This window comes from Schistocerca piceifrons, chromosome 3, assembly GCF_021461385.2.
Source record: "Schistocerca piceifrons isolate TAMUIC-IGC-003096 chromosome 3, iqSchPice1.1, whole genome shotgun sequence".
Lineage (NCBI taxonomy): Eukaryota > Metazoa > Arthropoda > Insecta > Orthoptera > Acrididae > Schistocerca > Schistocerca piceifrons.
In genome coordinates this window covers 885,958,120-885,976,517 of record NC_060140.1, presented here as the reverse complement: position 1 = coordinate 885,976,517, position 18,398 = coordinate 885,958,120, and the positions used below count along the sequence as shown (strand labels likewise).

General features: G+C 41.4%; 1 long non-coding RNA gene across 1 annotated transcript; it reads right to left on the bottom strand.

Moving 5' to 3' along the window:
- Positions 1-8,740: 8,740 nt before the first annotated feature.
- LOC124789533 lies at positions 8,741-12,750 on the bottom strand. The gene is made up of 2 exons (XR_007016130.1): positions 12,664-12,750; positions 8,741-9,044 (listed from the first exon to the last, which is right to left on the bottom strand). It is a non-coding gene; the product is annotated as an uncharacterized LOC124789533 (long non-coding RNA).
- Positions 12,751-18,398: the final 5,648 nt, after the last annotated feature.

Sequence of the window (18,398 nt, the reverse complement as noted above, 5' to 3'; positions counted from 1 at the left end):
TACTATCAGATGAAAGAAAGCTAGTGGATAAAATGTGTAAACAGGTAAGCGATGAAATCCAGAATGAGCAAAGGGAATGCAGGCAGAGGTACAACATGTTATTTGAATTACGGTCACAGCATGAACAAACACAAGATAAATTGACAGAAGATGTTTAAGTAGAAGGGCTAACCCTGCAGTCTACCAGTATAGTCGAGGTTATAGTCGAAGTTAGTATAATATGGGACACAGTAGTACTTCTAGGCTAGCTGAAGAGCAATTTTGGAACGGCATTGGAGAACAGAATGAGATTTGGCATACTGTAGCTTAATTACACGTACAAGGAGTGAATGAAAGGAAGAGTAATACAGTTACGAAAGAACCATTTATTAACTTCAGCACCAGTGATACAAATTCTATATAATCGATGTTTATGTTAGAAAATGTAAGGGTAGACATTTTATTACCTTTAGACTGGCTATTTAAGCAAGAAGCGGAGTAATGTATTACAGAACAGCAACTGATTCTACAGTGTAAAGGAGCTGATCAGTAGCAGCATATAATGCAGCAAGGAGAGGAATTGGAACAAGATACGTTAGAGAGAATTTTAGGGTCGGGGGGGGGGGGGAGAATAAAAAAATATTCTTGTTGACTGTGGATGAATTAGGCCGCAACCAGGTGACCCTGTGTCTCCAAAAGTATTTTCAGCAGCCCTAGAAAAAAGCAACATCTAAACTGAATGGGAAAAGCAATGCAAACAAAATTCTGGGAAAGATATTAAGAAACTTGAGAGTTTCTGATGATATAATTTTGTTTCCAAATAGGATAGTAAAACTTCAAATGTTAGCTAGCAAACTTGCGATAGTTTTCTCTGAAGCAGGTCTAAAATGAACTTTGCCAAAGCAAGATCACTATGAATGATTTGACGCCAGAGGGAAATATATGTGTTGGAGGGATACAAATTCAAAGGGTCACAGGGTACCTCTATCTAGGACTGTTTGCATATGTGAAAGGAAGCCTACAACCAGAAACATTTCGATGTATTAAATTGTGCCACAAGCTTCAGTACCGTTCATTTTTCAAACCTAAAATGTCAACTCAGGTGAAGAAAACAGTTTTTAATCAATGTATACTACTTGTAATAAATTTTTGGTTACTAAGGGAGGACAATAAATCACCGCATTATCTGAAAATTTACGGTAGGTCAAATAGGCATTGTAAGATCAATGTAGGAATGCACAAAGAAAGACAGGAAGAAAGCAGTAGGTATCAGATGTTCAATAATAGTTCATTGAGATAGCAGAAAGAATAAATACGTAGGATGGGAGGTGGTAAAAAAAGTAATAATCATAGATTGAAGCCCAGTTTACTAAAGAAGACCGAAGGGAAGTATACCAGACACATGGGATAAGGACTCACCGAAGTCAGCTAGATTAAAATGCAATGGGAAGCCGAAGATCCCCAGAAATGGAAGAACATATGCTGCATGCTGACTCAGAGAGGCCATATCACCTGATAACTGAATCATCTTATGATGATGATGAGGATGATGAAATGGACACATTAAACAAGACAACAAAGCATCAACTTTGTATTCGTTTTAATGCCAAACTAAATTACATGAAAATTAAGTAATACGTTATAAATAACTGTGCAGTATTGTGTAATAAAGTTTAAGTAATTTTGAAAGGACTAGAATGTAATAATATATGACGTTTTTTGAGAGTAGATACAATATGAAGTTAAGTAAATGAAAGACAGGGGCAATTATTTATCTTGTTGATAGCACTGCCCACTGGAAGAAGTGGAGGGACCAGAAGGCAACGATGATGAGAGTAAAAGATATTTTAAATTTATTTGAAGATGAATGTGGGGGAACGAGAGACGATCAGTCACAGGACAGAGACAGAAATTATATTTAAGAATGGTACAGAAGAGAAGAAAGGTTTGAAGAATTATATGAATATTCAATATAAGATAGAAAGTGAGAAGGATAAATGGTTAATTATAAATGTAGAAACTAAATGAGGTAGGTATAGGTCTCAAGGATTTTAAGGAGTGGATGTGGATATGGAACTGTCTCTATTATCTTGGGAGCCCTACTTCGACTACAGCTGTCAGATAGTATGTGTGAGTGTGTGTGTGTATGTGTGTGTCTGTGTGTGTTTGTGTGTGCGTGTGTGTGTGCGAATGCAAGAAAGTCTACAAGTGACTTTTATGGGGCCATGAGTTTCTGATTAGTTTGATGCGGCCCGCCACGATTTCCTGCCCTGTGCCAATCCCTTCATCTCCGAGTAGCACTTGCATCCTACATCCACAATTATTTGCTGGATGTATTCCAGTAGCTGTCTTCCTCTACATTTCTTGCCCTCTACAACTCCCTCTAGTATCATGGAAGCCATTCCATAATGTCTTAACAGATGTCCTATCATCCTGTACCTTCTCCTTGTCAATGTTTTCCGCAGAACCCCCTCATTCCTTACCTTATCAGTTCACCTAGTTTTCAACATTCGCCTGTAGCACCACATCTCAAATGCTTCGGTTCTCTTCTGTTCCGTTTTTCCCAGAGTCCATGTTTCACTACCATACAATGCCGTGCTCGAAACGTACATTCTCAGAAATTTCTTCCTCAACTTAAAGACCTATGCTTGATACTAGTAGCCTTCCCTCGACCAGGAATGCACTCTTTGCCAGTGCTAGTCTGCTTTTGATACCATCCTTGCTCTGTCCGTCATGGGTTATTTTGGTGCCTTGATAGCAGACTTCCTTAACTTCATCTACTTAGTGAGCTTCAATCCCGATGTTAAGATTCTCGCTGTTCTCATTTCTGCTACTTCCCATTACTTTCGTCTTCCTTCGATATAATCTCTATACATATCCTGTACTCATTAGACTCTTCATTCCTTTCAGCATATTACACTACTGGCCATTAAAGTTGCTTCACCACGAAGATGACGTGAAACGGACACGAAATTTAACCGACAATAAGAAGATGCTGTGATATGGAAATGATTAGCTTTTCAGAGCATTTACACAAGGTTGGCACCGGCCGCGACGCCTACAACGTGCTCACATGAGGAAAGTTTCCAACTGATTTCTCATATACAAACAGCTGTTGACCGGCGTTGCCTGGTGAAACGTTGTTGTGATGCATCGTGTAAGGAGGAGAAATGCGTACCATCACTTTTCCGACTTTGATAAAAATCGGATTGGAGCTTATCGCGATTGCCAGTTATCATATCGCGACATTGCTGCTCGCGTTGGTCGAGGTCCAATGACTGTTAGCAGAATATGTAATCGGTGAATTCAGGAGGGTAATACGGAACGCCGTGCTTGATCCCAACGGCCTCTTATCCGCATGGCTGTAACGGATAGTGCAGCCACATCTCAATCCCTGAGTCAACAGGTGGGGACGTTTGCAAGACAACAACCATCTGCACGAACAGTTCGACGACGTTTGCAGCAGCAGGGACTATCAGGTCGGAGGCCATGGCTGCGGCTACCCTTGACGCAGCATCACAGACAGGAGCACCTGCGATGGTGTACTCAACGACGAACCTGGGTGCACGAATGGAAAAACGTAATTTTTTCGGAAGAATCCAGGTTCTGTTTACAGTATCATGATGGTCGCATCCGTGTTTGGCGACATCGCGGTGAACGCACATTGGAAGCATGTATTCGTCATCGACACACTGGCGTATCGCCGTATCACCCGGCATGATGGTATGGGTTGCCATTGGTTACACGTCTCGGTCACCTCTTGTTCGCACTGACGGCACTTTGAACAGTGGACGTTACATTTCAGATGTGTTACGACCCGTGGCTCAACCCTTCATTCGATCCCTGAGATACCCTACATTTCACCAGGATAATGCACGACTGCATGTCAGTTCTAGTATAATATATTTGTGCAATGACTACCCGTTTATCATCTGCATTTCTTCTTGGTGTAGCAATTTTAATGGCCAGCAGTGTATGTAATTCTTCTTCAATTTCACTCAGGATAGCAATGTCATCAGCGAATCGTATCATTGATATCTTTTCACCTTGCATTTTAATTGCACACCTGAATCTTTCTTTTACTTCCATCATTGATTCCTCGATGTACAGATTGAACAGATTGAACTACATCCCTGTCTTACACTCTTTCTAATAGGAACACTTCGTTCTTGGTCGTCCAGTCTTATTACTCACTCTTATACGTATTGTATATTACCTATCTCTGCTTATAGCTTACCACTATTTTCCCTCATAATTTCGAACATCTTCCACCATTTTACATTGTCGCATGCTTTTTCCAAGTCGATAAATCATGTGAAAGCATTTTCTTTTTTTTTTAGTCTTGCAACGTCAGAATTGCCTGTATTGTGCATTGATCTTTTCTAAAGCCAAACTGATCTTCATGTAGCACATATCCAGTTTCAGTTTCTATTCTTCTGTATATTATTCTTGTCAGCGAATTGGATGCATGAGCTGTTAAGCCGACTGTGCGATATTTCTCACATTTTCAGCTCTTGCAGTCTTCGGAATTGTGTGGATAATATTTTTCCGGAAGTCAGATGGTATGTCGCCAGACTCCTACATTCTACACACCAGCGTGAATAGTCCTTTTGTTGCAAATGATTTTAGAAATTCTGATGGAATGTAATCTATCCCTTCTACCTTATTTGATCTTCAGTCCTCCAAAGCTCCCTTAAAGTCTGGTTCTAATACTAGATCCCCTACCTCTTCTAAATCGATTCATGTTTTTTTTCTTCTTTTCCGTCAGACAAATTTCCCCCTTCATAGAGGCTTTTAGTGTATTGTTTTCACATATTTGCTCTTCTCTACTTTGACAGCAAAATTCCCGTTGCCCTCTTAATGTTACCACCTTTCCTTTTAACGTCAACGAAGGTTGTCCTTCCGACAATCATTTCTTTTTCGATTTCTTCACATTTTTCATACATTTCTTCTTAGCTTCCTATCATCTCCTATTTATTTCATTACTCAGTGACGTTTTTCATACATCCATTTCGTCTTTGGTTCCTTCCCCTCCTGTTTATTTCATTCCAAAGTGACTGGTATATCTCTACTCCTGAGTCTCCCTGTACAATTTTTTACTTCCTTCTTTCATCGATCAACCGAGGCATTTCTTCTGTTACCCATCTTTTCTTCGCAGTTACTTCCTTTGTAACTGTGTTTTTCCTTCCAACCTCTGTGACGGCCCTTTTTCGAGATGTCCATTGCTCTTCAACTGTGTTGCCTACTAGGCTATTCCTTATTGCTGTATCTATAACATTATAGAACTTCAAGTGAATCTCGTCACTGCTTAGTACTTCCGTATTCCACTTCTTTGCGTATTGATTTTCTGATTAATCTCTTAAACTTAAGCCTACTCTTCATCACTACTACATTGTGATCTTTGTCTATATCTGCTCCTGGGTACACTTTATAATTCAGTACCTGATTTCGGAATTTCTGTCTGATCATGATGTAATTTAACTGAGATGTTCCCGTATCACCCAGTGTTTTCCAAGCATACGTCCTCCTCTCGTGATTCTTGAACAGAGTATTCACTATTACCAGCTGAAATTTATTACAGAACTCAATTAGTCTTTCTCCTCTCTCATGCCTTGTCCCAAGCCCATTATCTCCTGTAACCTTTACTTCTACTCCTTCTCTCACAACTGCATTCCAGTCCTCCAGGACTATTAGGTTTTCGTCTCTCTTTACCTACTGTATTACCCTATCAGTATCCTCATATACTTTCTCTATCTCTTCATCCTCTGCTTGCGACGTCAGCACGTATGATGAGAACAACCCTATCACTGAACGGTTCGCATTAACACATTCTTTGCCCTATCTTCCGATTCGCAACGATGAATCCTACTTCCGTTATACCATTTGTTGCTGCTGTTGATATTATCCTTTATTCATCTGACCAGAAATCCTTGTCTTCTTCCCATTTCAATTCAATGACCTCTACTATATCTAGATTGAGGCTTTTCATTTCCATTTTCAGATTTTCTAGTTTCCCTATCACGTCTAGCTTCCGACATTCTACTCACTGCCTCATAGAAATTTATCCCTTGGTTGATTATAGAAATTATATAGAAAGTAGCTTCAGAGCTAATTGTCGTAGTTACAATCTATATTGCACAGAGCATTTCGTGATGATTAAAAATGTCATTAGACAGCATATGCAACATATGTACTGAGAAAAGCGGTTTTGTAAAGTGGAAGAGCGTATAAGGAAATAACTTGCAACGCTAAGTTAGCGGAAAATTTTAAAAATTCTGAATGTAAAATCATTTGTTTTTATATAAAGTACTTTGGAGCAATCAAACCCATTTTGAAACGCTAGGGAGGGGCACTAATGAAGTAAGTAATTAGTTTGAAAGGATGTTCAAATCATTTGATCTACAAATTAAATTTAATTTTTTATGTGTGATACATTGATGGAAAGACATACATTCGGTAACTCATTACCGTAGGGAGACATTGTCAGGTCATACTTTGATCTACAATGCATTGCGCTTGCGTATTTGTTTCTCTTTCTATTTATTTTGCTCTTCGCCCTGGTATTAGTAGAGAAAGAGTAATGAGAGAGAAAATCTCTTTGTACTAAAAAGATTGTAAAGTTTTCAATGTCTCTAATAGATTTGACGTGAAGCAAAGCGATTTTTGAGATTTCTATGTGGACATAGAGTCCAAGGAACAGCTAAAATATTTGCGACGTAGTGCAGATCAAAATCCAGAGGCGATAAATGCTACATGCAACTTCCTATTGCCACTCCTTCCCACCCCCGGCCCGAGAGGCGGAATTTGTGTGCCCCATCAAATCTAGTGTTATTCCATGTGAAAGTGTTTGAGAAACGTGTAACTGAGGTAGAACGCGGGTATCATTGATACTCACCACCGGAAAACCACTTCCACCCTAGCTAGAAAACCGGCACTCGTGGTTAATCCACTCGGTTGGTTCGACACGGGCTGGATGCCTCCCTGAACCCTAGAAGCGACTTGCAACACGCACAGCTGTCTGGGCGGCACAGAATCGCACAGGTTAATAGAAAAACAGCGTCTACGATCATATTTGTGACAATGTGTTGTAGGTTATAAGACAGTGAACTGTTTTTAGTCCTCTACAAATATTTTTGTCTGAATTTTCGAGGTATCCTCTGAAAGTGTTGAAAGGAAGGTACTGTCAAAATAAAAAAAAGCAAATGATCTTGGAGAGTTAGTTAATGTGTAACAATAGTATCATTCATCTTAGTTACTAAAGGGAAAACTAACTGTGCTGCAGTTTTAGTTATTTCATTACCAAACAGTCATTACGGCTTCATATTTTAATTTAAAACGAATATGCCATTAGCAAACTGAAATCTAACTTTTCATTGCTATTTTCACTAAATGTGTCTCTGTATTAAATTCTGTGATTGTAAGTGAATTGTCTAATAGTAATCACAATGTTTGTGTTCTACTTATCTTTCTTAAAGCCCCTTTGCTTTTCTAATAGGATATTTTCAACAATTACTGCTAGATTCTGTGTTGTCTTACGATATATTTTGTACCCTGTGTTTAGCAGAGTGATGTTCTATAGCTTTCGTAAATACTTCTGAAACCGGTCTTGTAAATAGTTATTATTGTTGCTAATTTCCTGTCCTCTGGAGTCTTCTAGTTTGTACAGCTTCCGTTAACATAGTTGAGAAATCTGAATTTCAGTTTGGAAGAGGCATAATTAATGTCTTACGCGTTAATTCATCGCCAGTGTTTTTCTATTTTTTATCTCCAATTTCTTCTAATTTCTTTACTTCTGTTCTACCTGCAGTGATCTCTTCCTCTCCTTCATGCTTATCATTTTGGCCCAGATTTTAACTTACATTGTCTGCTGTTGTTTAAAGTTTATCATAGTAGTCCAGCCGTTATCTCTTACTTACCATTTCTATTCTTGCATCATATTTCGTAAATTTTTATTCAAATTCATCGTCATTTGGTAAGCAGGTTCCACTCTAGCCATAGACATCATTCTCCGCTTTTTTGATCAATTTTCCGACACAGTTCTACAGGTTCTATAGCCAATATTTTGTACATCTTCCTATTCTCAGCTGTTCTGTTCTGTTACCGTTTATATCATTTTTCCTCATCGTCAGTCTGCCTGCATCATTATTCCCATTTGCAGTCAACAATATTACTTTCTTAAGGACCAGTCGTTGTTACTATTTATTCAACATTTTGATATGTTACTATGAGGAAACACTGAATCGAAGCAGATTATACTAATGACCTGTATTACTTATATCGTATTTTCGTTTACGATTCCGTTATCTGATTGTTGGTTTAGATGTAACGATGTCACGGGTAACTGCAAACCTGTCCTGTAGTCACCCTTTAGATAAGGTGTTTAATAGGGAGATAGTTCTGGTTTTTTTTATATTAACCGCTATTTTGCTGTTTCGGAGAGTACAGTACTAAATGTGACAGTGAAAAATTCTCGTTATCACTTTCTTGTCCGATAGCTGGTCATAGTACGAATTCGCATAGGTCCTCAGTAATAACGAAAATCTTAAATCAATGTATCTTTGCATTTGTGTTTTAGATGGAAGATACATTGTGTGGCTGCAGATGGCATAGAGTGGATCACCTTCATTACAGCATGTTCGCAAATTTTTAAACTGAATACTTACGTAAAACAATGTACAGTTAACCACACCAGGTAAAGGAGCACCGTTAAGTCGGTCAACTACAAGATACTAACAAATAAAATAAAAATAAAAGAGGCTTCTTAATAGGAAGTGTAAAATTTATTGAGAATTAAAGGCAATTTCGGATGTAATAGGGAAATAGTAAACTTCAGCCAAAAGGTGTGTGTATCAAGTCCACGGTGATGCCGATTAGGTAGCCGTTTTCCATTGTCATTGTGCTCAGCCGACGACGTATGGGACGTATCCGTAGTAGACCTGCTCGCTGCCACGCAGGGTCTCCCTGGGCGCAGCAGGGATCGGCACTGGGCCAGGACGTGGTAGGGGCAGAGGGCCCGGCACAGCCAGAGCCACGCACACCACAGCCAGCACCACAAACAGGAACACCTGTGGCAAAGAGAACACCTCTGGTCAGAGAGTGGACTGCGCACATCAGCAGGAACACCTGTGGCAGTAAGAAATGGGAGACAGCAGGAACACCTGTGGCAGTAAGAAATGGGAGACTTCGTACCACAGCCAGATCTATGACAAGAATAACATCTCGGCTCATTGACAGTGTACCCTATTCCCTACCGAAACTCATTTCCCTGAAGTATTTCACAGGCGTTAACGTATATGGGTTTTAAACCATTATTTTTCATTAAAGCTTCTAATGAAAACCTGCGTGCCAAGTGAGCCAATTTATCTTCTTTTGGCATAAATAAAATAATGGAGCCATAGTTGTCTTAAATCAGCTTAGTGCAAACCACAGATATATTTCTTAATAATTCCCCTTTGATACTATTGTACGGATATATATGATTTAATGATTAACATTTACTGAAACCATCATTGATAACCTTCTTGTTACGTTAGGCCTATTCTGAGTTTAGTCTTGATGAAAGAAACTGATCATCATGGATGTCTCAATCTCAGTGCATGCGATAACGTTAGTAATAATAAGAGCATTTCTGAAATCTGTTGGATATTTTTACATTACAAACCAAATGGAGTGTAGCGTTCATTGTAACTTAAGACCTACATACTTCTGACGATGAAATGTATGTCGACTACCTGATACGCCATCGATGCTATTACATATAATCATCCAGACCTTAGATATCTAGTCAAAACATAGAAGTATCATCGGCATCACGGAGACTGGGAGTGAAATTGCGCATTATATTACTGTAAATCAGTTTGCAACTGAACATGTTTTCAGCGTTATGTACAGCCTTGTTGCTACGGTGACAGGCTAACTTTATAGGTAAACTTCTCTTTGTCAGTCAGCGCTGTTATACTTAAGTAAAACATAACGAGTTAGTACAGCGGTAAAAGAACTAGACGCGCTTACATGATGAGTGAGGCTCGGGATCCTGAATAAAATTCTTCAAAGAATCTGAAGGGTACACAAAGATTTACTGCCTATGTTGATTCGATCTTGGTTAAACTGGCATAGTTAATGAAATGTTTACAGAATCTGAAACTTTATTTTTTTTCCAATATGAAGACCTGAGTTACTCATGCCGGGAATGCGTAATTAACGTATGTAGTTTCAAGAGTGAGTGCTGAATTCCTTTGCAGACTTGTTACGTCAACGTCCACTGAGGGAAAGACGAAGCTAACGTCACAATCACTGCATCGTATTACCTAACACATTCTCAGTCCATCGACGGAAAACACAGCCATGATATTTCGATATCCTTCTGTCTAATTCCTGTCATTACAATTATAAATCCCTTTTTAGGATTAGGACTGCAGTACAGAGAGGGCCCAAAACTACGGCTCTTTATGGTCGCGTTAAATATTCTGCCCTGACAATCGAAGATCCTTTCCTCTCTCAGTAGCACAAATCGAAATAAATGGCTGTGTGTTATTACACCGACACAAAGAATTTTTGACGAGTTAGACGTGCTTAAGACGAATGGTTGGCATAGCTTCTCGGTGGTAACTCTACAGTATCTGTAGTATCTTTAGTAGCAGAACACTATGTAGTGGACAAGGAAATACAAAAATGTTCTGCTTGGAGTCACAGAACAGGAACACGCTACCTTACGTACATTTCGAAAAGCTTCACGTTTCACAAGCTAGAACAACTGCAAGAATTAACTCAAGGCTAATATGTTAGCTACCACAGAGACACAGTGAAGAAATAAAAATGAATATTACTATTTATAGTTTTTCCTTTTTCTTGAGAATTGTCAACAAGTGGAACAAAATTTAACTTCGCAACTTCAGTGGCTTTACCCTATATTCTTGGTTAGACACATGTCGAATACGTAAAATAACTAGTATCTCTTATAGCAACTGTTTCATTATAGGTGCTGGAACCACGGGGAATATTCGGGGGCTATCAGAGGGACACAGGTCCTCCTTGAGTCGTTAGGAACGGTTGAAGAAGGGCTCTGTAAGACTATCACCCTATCTCACTGATCTGAGCAAGCCGTACCTTTGCTGTGCATATTTTGCGCTCGTGTTTGATAGTTTCTTGGAGACCAAACGTATCCTATGTAGGAATTAACTTGGATGCACCGGAAGTGTGAAACCCACCTTCCAATTTGTTATGATGTTTCTACGCTGCTCGAAAGTCTTCGATAAACTTTCGCGCCGTTCCGCAGTAACAATAATACACGTTTGCGAAATGTCAGCATGGTTTAACATTTGTTCGAAGACTTCGTAGGAACCAAATAGCAAAATGAGAGTCAGGGCCACTATAGATAATAACGTCACGAGGCCCCAAATGGTTCAAATGGTTCTGAGCACTATGGGACTTAACTTCTGAGGTCATCAGTCCCCTAGAACTTAGAACTACTTAAACCTAACCAACCTAAGGACATCACACACATCCATGCCCGAGGCAGGATTCGAACCTGCGACCGTAGCGGCCACGCGGTTCCAAACTGAAGCGCTTAGAACCGCACGGCCACACCGGCAGGCGAGGCCCCAAAGAACAGTGACAGGATCATTACTGTTTACTATATGAAGCGTGTCATAACGTTTTAACTACCACAACAAAATATAAGGTTGCATAATTAGTTTTTTGTTCACCTGCAGTCAATGTCTGCGTTCCTGGTACACATTGAAATCCCCACACCACATACCGCACTTCACTGATAGAGAGACACATCATAGAATATTGCTGAAATGTATGGGACCCATACCATATATGGCTTACTGTATTGAGAAGGACAGCAGAAACGGTCACTGGTTTGCTTGATCCTTGGTATCCACGGAAATTCTGGAAACGATGAACTGAGTAACGCTCATGCCCAAAGGCATACTTGGGAAGTTTCAAGAGCGCATGAAGAATTGAGGACAGTACTAATGCCTCATATGAATCATTCCCGCGTAGTGAAGATTAGTCTAATCTATACGTGAACCGAGGGATGTTAAGTCGTCTTTCTTCCCATACTTCATCAGTGAACGGAACGGCATGAAAACCTAATACAGCATACACTGACCGCCTGCTCAGCAGAGTGACGACGTGCTTGCCTACCTTCCAGAGAGCACTGGTTCGATTCCCAGCCGCGGTGGAGATTTTCTCCTCATGTGGACTGAGTGTGGCATGATGAGGACTTCATCATCTTATCATCACCGACGCGCAAGTCGCTCAATGTGGCGTCACCTGACTTGAGACTTGCACCCGGCAGTCGAACTTCCCCGGATGGGGCCACCCCACTTATAATGCCACGCGATCATTTTATTTCACGCCATACACTGGGGAGTGCCCTCTGCCATGCGCATCACAGTGATTTGTAGAGTGTGGATGCAGATGTAGACGCGTAAAAATTTAGAGCAACCGTGGACTTGAACGGGGGATTATGCGGGGGGCGGAAACGATTTTCGGTCGAAATGTACACTCTGCCATACATGGTACTGTGGTTTGTGGAGCACACGGTGGATGTAGCTATATAATAACATATGTGGTAATTACAAACAAGTTGACAACCATGGAAGGTAACAAGATTGTGTCAAATGCGACGAGACCGCTTCTACAGTGTTCGGCATCAAACGCAAGTGCACTCACGAGAGTCTTCATGGTGTCGCCTTCGGTTTGCTGCCGTCGACTGATGCCGGGGGCTGGCGGCCCCGCCTTTATACTGGTGGTGGTTACGCGAGCGCAGAGTGCACCGGGGATGGGCGTGGCGGAAGGCTGCCCAGCGGAACGTGGCACCAGCCAGCGCGACCACAGCCTGGCGAACGTCCCGCGCTGTCGCTACGAGGGCGTCACACGTACAGCAAGCAGCCTCCAGTCAAGGTCACACTCCCTAGAAGAACTGTTACGTAGCCTGGAAACATTTTTTTAGACGACCCAAACCACCAGAACTATACTCTGTCGTCCTAGAGTAAATTTAGAGTTGGGTAAGTTGGGAATACGAAGAAGCAACATGTGTAAGTGGAATCTCTCTGAACCACCCTGTCACTCTCTAGCAGACATAAATTTCAAGAAACACCGAAACAGATTGACATAGCATTATATACAGTGTTTGCGTATTATAGATACAAACGAAGGCGGCAAGGGGGAGACAGTGAAATAAGCAAATTATCCTAATAAACATACGTCCGGAAAACAGTGGTTTCCCCATACGATTAATGCAGAAACACAGTCATGTACAAGCTAAACTACTATTTGCATGCTGTTCCTTATTGTGCACCAGAAGACTGTCATGTCGTTGTACAGGAATACGTAGCACAAATGGTTGACAGTTAATGCGGCGGTCGTGGCTGTCGTGGTTTACCGATACTAGGACCTCGTAGGTCTCCCCAGTTGGGTCTTATGGATTTTTTTGATGTGGGGAAACGTGAAAGATTCGGTGTATTCTATCCCTATTGATAGACTCGATGAAATCAGTGACGCATTGTGTAAGAGGGTCAATACATTCGGAACACGCCATGGTTGTTTGAACATGTTGTAATATTTTTGGCATTTGCAGCCATCATATTCAGATGAAAGATGCTCTTTTTAGAGCAGTTGATAAGGCAGAAGTGACGAGATGTGGTGTGAGGTTCCGATGACAGATAGTTTGTTCGATACCAGTTTCGTGAGGAAGACCACCCAAATTCAGGTCCTTTTCCGCGATTGGCTGCCGCGTTCGGAAGTTGCGCACCCAAATGGTAGTGTCCTTTTATTAATTTTAGAGAAACTAAACACGGTATTTACGTGAATTTTAAATTAAAGCCCCTCTAATTGGCGTGCTGTTATTCCATTATTTCGCAAATATTAATACGCAGCAGAATAATAAAAACAAGTGCTAAACCAAAAGGCAGACGAATCACTTGTGTCATCATCGGATCGCACCTAATTTGGATGGCGGGCGAAGTGGTTCGGCTGTAAGATCAGAGCTGGTTCGGCAGTGTCGGAGGACAGACGATTTGTCTCCCGTGGTCAGTGTCGGTTAAGATTTCGTTAGTAATTTATCATTTACAGCCGGCCGGTGTGGCCGAGCGGTTCTAGGCGCTTCAGTCTGGAACCGGGCGACCGCTACGGTTGCAGGTTCGAATCCTGCTTCGGGCATGGATGTGTGTGATGTCCTTAGGTTAGTTATGTTTAAGTAGTTCTAAGTTCTAGGGGACTGATGACCTCAGATGTTAAGTCCCATAGTGCTGAGAGCCAGCCACTATCATTTACAAACATAGAGCTTGTTCGGTAGTGTCGGAGGACAGAAACGTCGTCGGCCGTGGTATTAGTTAAGGCTTAATTTGCAGTGTCTAGTTTGTAAACGTGAGAGCTTGTTCGGAAGACTCGGAGAACAGACATGTCTGCTGCGGTCGGTGTCATGTTAAGACTTTATTAGCAATTTGCGATTATATGGACATCTAGTTGAAAGCAGTGTGACTGTAATTGCAGAAATACAAAATTCATTTATCTGATCAACAATAGAAATTATTTGTGACTCTAAGTTAGAATGTAATTGCGCAGAGTCTCGTGTTCTACAAATAAAAAGCAAGTGGCACTCCGTATAAACAAACTAATTGGAAATTTAATCATTGCTAAAATAACAGTTCTCCCTAAGTGTTTCTTATAGCCTCAAGTTTCGGGTTCACGGCCTACGTGCTGTTTTCTGCCCAGGGGACAACGACTGTAGAAGACTGCAGGTAGGTCAACATTTATTAGAACTTATGCATTCCACTCAGGGCGGTGGAAGCAAATACACACCTCACGTGTACTGCGATCTTAGTACAAATGAGATGAGTAACAGGTCATCCGTGGTAACACAGAGGACGGATGAAAGAGAGAAATATTTTCGGAGCAATGATTTATGATTCTCTTGTATACACATATACATCCGCCCCTCTCTCTCTTGTTTCAGCTTCCCGTAATGTGCGGACATAGACATACTGAAGCCAGAATGTACAGGTAAGATGGTCAGTGGAACATTTGTTGCAGTTTGTTAGTGCTGAAGTGCATATCTGTAGTTTAGACCTATGGGGATTCTGTTATATGGTGTTGATGTACCAGACGTAATACATAACTCAAGTTGATGAATTGAAGAAGGAATTGTATAAATAGAATATGTCTCAATCACCTTCTTTGGTCTGATAACTTCGTATCGTTTTTCTCTAACACAGTTGAATTTCGAAAGAGGGAAAAAACTTGACGCAGTATTATACCCAGAAGATCAAGTGATGAAGCAGGGCCGGCCGCTGTGGCCGAGCGGCTCTAGGCGCTTCAGTCCGCTGCTGCTACGGTCGCAGGTACGAATCCTACCTCGGACATGGATGTGTGTGATGTCCTTAGGTTACTTAGGTTTAAGTAGTTCTAAGTCTAGGGGACTGTTGACCTCAGATGGTAAGCCCCATAGAGCTTTGACCCATTTCAAATGGTTCAAATGGCTCTGAGCACTATCGGACTTAAGTTCTGAGGTCATCAGTTCCCTAGAACTTAGAAGTACTTAAACATAACTAACCTAAGTACATCACACACATCCATGCCCGAAGCAGGATTCGAACCTGCGACCGTAGTGGTCGTGCGGTTCCAGACTGTAGCGCCTAGAACCGCTCGGCCACTCCGGCCGGCAGCTATGTTGCACCCGATGTCAATGCACTGGTCACCTAATTCCCATAACTTACAGTTTGGGTAATTGTAGGAGCGTAGCTGTCTCCCAAGAGAGCCCCAAACGTCTTCCATTTGGTTCTTATCATGTGAGCCGTCCGCTGTGGACGAGCTGTTCTAGGCGCTTCAGTCCGGAACCGCGTGACTGCTATGGTTGCAGGTTCAAATACTGCCTCGGGCATGGATGTGCGTGATGTTCTTAGGTTACTTAGGTTTAAGTAGTTCTAAGTCTAGGGGACTGGTGACCTCAGATGGTAAGCCCAATAGAGCTTTGACCCATTTCAAATGGTTCAAATGGCTCTGAGCACTATGGGACTTAAGTTCTGAGGTCATCAGTCCCCTAGAACTTAGAACTACTTAAACCTAACCAACCTAAGGACATCACGCTCATCCATGCCTGAGACAGGATTCTAACCTGTGACCGTAGCGGTCTCGTGGCTTCAGACTGTAGCGCCTAGAACCGCTCTTCCACTCCGGCCGGCTTTGAACCATTTTAACCATTTCTGATGAAGGAGGTAAACAGATAGTGTTACACTAAACGATACCGTAAATGGGGCCTTTTGCTTACAAAAGCGGTGGAATGAGTAGAAGGTTCTTCATTTAACGAAATGAAGACGAAAAAACAGACGATGCTGCGAAATCACTCTATGAAAGCATTCAGTTTGGAACAAGGTAATGGAGTGAACATGTGAGCTGTGCGTGCGTTAGAATCGATTCCTACCTCTCATTAAACCTCTCTGTTCGTCGTATCCTAGTGACGGCTTCTTCAGCGCCTTGCGAGAGACATCGTCACTGCACGCCGAGCTGATTTGTTTATTTATTTATCCTGGCAGGATTAGAGACATCAGGCTCTTCTTACATGTAATCAGGCATTCTACTTATTTTGCTTTCATATGTCTTAGTAGGCATGTTAAACTACATCTAGTACGGAAAGTGAAATAAACAATTACTAAGGTACACTTGGAAAAATGCATACACATACAGTTTATATTCGTAGATGACAAGTACTGCTATAATAAGATATTATGATAGAAACAGATTTTAGATAGGAGTGGTAGCAGCAGGGGTTATGAGGGAGACAGATGATTTAAGTGCAAGAGTGATCTCTCGTGCTCTGTTTGTCCGCTGCTCCGCGTAGTAACTGGAGTTGCTCACCGAGGGCTGAGATCCGGTTCGTCGTGTTATGTATGACTGCGATATGTGTCCTCACCGTATTTGAAGAATTACTGGTTTCCTCTACCTTTGTGAGCATGAGTTGGTGTTCTCAGAGTATGTACGTTTCTAAACTTCTACTGCTTATGTTTGTGGATACTGAGCTGTGTCAATCAGTGAGCAGTTACAGTGCACTGTGGTGGTGTTCTTTACTACGGGGCCTGGGGACAATATTTAGATGGCTTACAACGGGGAAAAATCATGGGGAAACTGGAAGAAAGACGAAGTGCGACAAGTGTAGCCCGTGAGTTTGGAAATGCACACGGCATTGTTTTTACGTGCATCGGGAGCGTTCCAAAACACAGGCACCAGTGCTTGAAGGAAAGGAGGTGGTCGACCACGGTCATTTGCAACATCGGACAATGTTCAACGGCAATGCCTGATTTTCGGCCGGGTGAATCACCATCTGGGGAAATACATTCGATTTGCCTCCTCTTACTCCAACGGATATTCATTTATAGCAACCCTCTATACTTCCGGTTAGATAGGGATTTCAACGAACCGTGTACTAACGATGGTGATTATCGCCGAAACAATCGTCTTCGGTAGAATAAATGTCGTGTGACTGGGGCCTCCCGTCGGGTGGACCTTTCACTCGGTGCAGGTCTTTCGTTTTGACGCCACTTCGGCGACTTGCGCGTCGCTGAGGATGAAATGATAATGATTTGGACAACACAATATTCAGCCGCTGAACGGAGAACATGTCCGACCCAGTCGGGAATGGAACCCTGGCCCTTAGGATTGACATTCTGTCATGCTGACCACTCAGCTACCGAGGGCTGACACCGTTTTCGCTTATACCTGTTTTTTTTTCGAAGCCAGTTTAATCCGCCTTTTATACCTCCTCGATAGGACCGGTTTTTGAAATAACCGATATTCATTTTTTTATTGTTTCTGTAGTAAATGTAGAAATCGAAAGAAGATTGAAAATTTTTGACTCTCTCAGACACATAGAATCAAAATATTAAATTAAATAGGCAAATAAAAGGAAATTTAGTCTGTCAATGGTCAGCTGTTTTTCTCGAAATGTCTCTAGTATTTTTCTGTTATTCTAATTTTTTGAAACTCTGCTTGAATTTTTTTTTATGTCATCGGGTATCATACCACTATTTGGGCCCTACGAATAGTCAGGGCTAAAGGCTGAAAACGGATTGAAGAACCATGTTAATCTGTCCATTTTCAAGGGCTACAAGCAGATAAAGACACATTATGTAGACACAAACAGCAGATCAGCTGATTTCTATTTCTATTGTATACTATGAATGAATTATTATTAAGTTTGGAATTTATTACTTCCTCTTTCATTATTTCATAGAAGTGGCAGACAAATCTTTAACCTCTTAAAGCAAATGAAGCGTTGTACTTTATTAATGAGTCCCTTCATAAAAATATTTCCAGGATACAGTCGGTGCCAGTCTGCAGTACAACGGGCATCCGGCGACGACAGTGAGTAACCATGGTATGAATCAGGTAGGCGCAAGTCTTGCACAGAGGAC